General features: G+C 40.7%; 1 pseudogene; it reads right to left on the reverse strand.

Annotated features, from left to right (window-relative positions):
- The window catches only part of LOC107672234 (splicing factor 3B subunit 3-like), a 32642-nt pseudogene that overhangs the window by 9423 nt on the left and 19101 nt on the right, over positions 1 to 4118 (reverse strand).

The following is a 4118-nucleotide window of genomic DNA, read 5'->3' on the forward strand; positions in this document are numbered from 1 at the left end:
CGTTATATGAAGATTAAGAATTCTGTCAGGCTATTGATTGATTTTCCATTGTTCTGCATTTCCCCAGCTGATTTGAATAAATAAGCTATGCTTTGACCGATGTTGAATGTATGCTCGTTTTATTTCTTTTTAACGACCACCTAAAATGAAATGATAACGCGAGGCAAGTGCGCGGCAAGCGGAATTCATTGAGGGATTTGACAGTGTGATTCATAGATTAAGTATTTCAAATATTCATTTCCATCCCTAAAATAAAATTTTTACAGTCACTGTTATGGACATTTATCATAAACACAGTTCAAATGCTTCCTACTAGTGTGGCCCACAGCGCGCGCTTGAAAATTATATACAATATTAGAATGTTTGCGGGAGCAGATGGGAGCATGCGGTAATGGTCAGAAATTCAGCGAGAGCGGGATCAACAAGCCTCGCGCTATCACACAGCGGCACAGTCAGTCAGTGAGCGCCGTAACAGATGACGTCAAATCTTGCAGGATTTCATAAATAAACACAGAACCCCACTATTCGGACAAATATACATAATGAAAAGATTATACAAAATTTAATACCTTGGAAAATGGCATTTAAGACTTTTTAATACTTTTTAAGGGCCTTCATTTTCTCTAAATTGATTTATCAACTTTTAATACTTTTTAAGACCCCGCGGACACCCTGGAGAAAGAGGTGGGATATGGGATATGGAAGAGACCAACTTAATGTTGGTCGCTTTGTGACGCAGTTCTAAATTCTGAACAAATGGTCTGGGGAGAATGGGAAGGGAGTTTTGAATTATGTACGTAAGTGCAAGTCTAGTTGCATACAAATCTACATTGTCCCGTTCATTCCATATGTTCAACATTCCTCACCTGAAAGCAGCCTCGTTCTGCTCCAGCTGCACCAGGTCCAGTGTGTTGCCCTGAATGGGGTTGATCATGCGTACTAGTCAGGCCCACTGTCCAGAGCCTGCTTTAGGTGCCCCAAAGATGGCTTCTGGCAGGTTCTCGTTCAAGAAAGCTGCTGCCATTTCTGCAGCCAGCTCTTTTTCATCCTCTCCCGCTGCCTCCACCATTTCCTGTAGAGCAGACAAAAGAATTTGTTTTTATGATACACTATGACTAAAAATATGCGTACATCAATGTGCTTGTTTTGCATTTAACTTTCAAGCAATTGTCATTATTAATTGGTTGCTAGCAGGCATAGCACTGTAAGTTGGAAAATGGCTGTTGGCATTTGCTACCATTCAGACATGAGCATCAGTGAGTTCAGGCTCTGGTCAAGGTCACGGAGTCTGAATTCATCCCAAAGGAGTTGTGGGGTTCAAGTCTGGGCTTGTGGAGGTCAGTCAAGTTCTTCCACCCCAGAACCACTAAATAATTTTGTGCACAGGGGCATTGTCATGCTGGAATAGACTTGCGCCCTCCACAAACTGTTGCCACAAAGTTGGAAGCGCAAATTTCTCAAGAATTTAATTGTATGTAGTAGCATTACGATTCATCTTAACTGGTATTAAAGGACCAAACCAAACCCCCTAATTATAAGTGGCCGCCCGCAAACCTTTGGCCACAGTGTATATAAGAATCTTTTTGGAACAATTTGCAGATAAACAAGAGAACTTTATGTTAAGCAATACATTCAGAAGCAGCCTTTTTACACCACAGTAAGACTGTTTATTCTTACTAGATACACTCAACTGTTGAAAGAACGGCATCAATATGATTTATCTTTGACGGACCACCACAGTAACCACTGCTTGCACATTTCACAGTGCTTGTCACTTTTATGGCTCGTCAACATGGAATTACCCTTGCAAACATGCGCTGTGATGAGGCAGCCACAAAACAGACATGACGGACAACTTCTGACAAGAATGCAATGAAATTCTGTCTCAGTCAGTGATTACATTGGGAAAACGAGTGTGTGAGTCAGACGGAAGAAAGAGAGAGAGAGAGAATGATAAACGGAGATAAGAAAAAAAAATCCAGAAGAGATGAAGACAAAAAAAAGGCATAATTTCTTAACAGCACCCTGTGAAGGCCAGGTTCACTGACCTCAGCCATCTGTTGCTTGCGCTGGGCTTTGGTGGCTTCAGTGTAGGCGTTGTGGTCTGTTTCGATTAGGATCAGGTTATTTGTCTCTGAGTGGATGACAAATTTGCGAGGTGTGTACTAGAGCCCGACCGATATGGATTTTTTTGGGCCGATACCGATATTAGGGAGTAAAAAAAAGGCCAATATCGATATATCGGCCGATATTCTTTGTGTATATTATAGTACAATACCAGTCAAAAGTTTGGACACTTTCCCATTCGTGTGTCCAAACTTTTGACTGGTACTGTATATAGAATACAGTATATACATAAACAGAATATATATACATAAACACATTTTTTGCAATGATCACTCAAATGTGGTGATCAAACACTTATAATGACGTGACAGAGATACGTAATGGAGGCAGGGCATTTAACAATTTAACAATAAACTATTATCCAAAATGAGTCTGACATCGGGGCTATCGACGCGGGGGTGGTCTCATTCGAAAGCGGGCCTCTAGTCGTACACTTGATTCGCGTTCGAGAGGGTTCCTCGAGCTGAAGGGAACCGCCGAATTTGGTGCGGATTTGCCGTGCCGTTACAGAGATATGGCCGTTCAAAGTTTCAATAGTTTTCCATAGACTAAGCTTTAAAGCGTTTCATCCAGGTCGCCAGTAGCAAACAATGGAGCGCGCTCTGCTGGACAAACTAAGTAATTACACCATTTCAAGCATTTTATCTGTGTTATATGTTCTGTAAAAAAAAAAATTTCCTATCGGCGGCATATCCGCCGATACCGATATATCGGCAACAGGCTCATATCGGCCGATAATATCGGCAAAACGATATATCGGTCGGGCTCTAGTGTGTACTGCAGTGGGAAAGCCACCTGGTTGAAGATGGCACCCAGTTTCTCAAGAGCTAAAATCCTAAGGGAGATAGTAAGAGAGGCATGCAGTGAATTTAAAGGCAGAGTAAAAAGTTTGGACATCAGTTAAAGGTTGGATTAGGTATGAAATCTGGGAAGTCAAAACCTCCTGTTTCCTGGCTATAATTTGGCAGATTCAGGCTTGTGTTGATAAAATGCCAGCTGACCTGGATGGCAGTGATTTTTGTTTTAATCACAAAATAAAAAAGGTCACTAGCTACAAAAGGGCAACTAGTACAGACCTCCAAAACAAACAGGAAATGTTTTACCAATTTTACAGTGATTCCAACCTTTTCCCATATCACTACATGACTAATCAAAACAAATAATTCTGTCCAAAATATGTCATGCAGCAGCCAGCAAGACCATTTAAGTAAGAGAGGTCCACACTTCTGAGAGTTGCTAAACACCCTCAATCTAAAGCAAACATTTTTTAGGTTAATCTCTGTCAAGCAGCATACAGGTCATATTTTATCCCAAAATGTAAAAAGGAAGGGTGGAAGGATGGAAACTTTAGGGCCAAGATTTGCTTCATTCAAGCCCATTTAATTTATTTATCTTAATCATCTTCTAAATCTATGCATATCAGATCACTGTTCAAGTAGAAAATTATAAATAATCACATATTAAAGCACTACTGGAACTGAAATATATGAAGCCAACCACAATATGCTTGACATTAATGTTCTCACAAACTTGTGAAGTTCTACAAAGTTCATAGTAGGGCTGCACGATGTATCGAAATTATCGAAATATTGCAAATGTAAATATCGCAATATACATATCGCAAGGGAGTGCAATATCTGAATCATTTTAATAATAGGCTACTTAAATCAAAACGTTGCAAAAGGTCAAAGTTTTAGTTCGATGCATATAGCAGAGAATTGCTTGACGTTAAAAAGAGTTAAGTGCTATAAGTTGCAGAAAACAACTCTTTGCCATCTTGTCTTGCTTTGTGACTCACACCTGAAGCGTGTGCACAAGCCACATCTCGCACAGCGTATCTTCAGTTCTGCCGCACACATGCAAAGCGCGCGCGCACACACACACACACACACACAGAGAGACGCTTTTCAGACGGCGCGCGAACACCGAGTTGATTCGTCTTTCGCATCTCCTCATGTTTGAACAGACACATACACACAGAATTATGTCAA

This window comes from Sinocyclocheilus anshuiensis, unplaced genomic scaffold (genome assembly GCF_001515605.1).
Source record: "Sinocyclocheilus anshuiensis isolate Anshui unplaced genomic scaffold, SAMN03320099.WGS_v1.1 scaffold997, whole genome shotgun sequence".
In the NCBI taxonomy this organism is placed as follows: Eukaryota; Metazoa; Chordata; class Actinopteri; order Cypriniformes; family Cyprinidae; genus Sinocyclocheilus; species Sinocyclocheilus anshuiensis.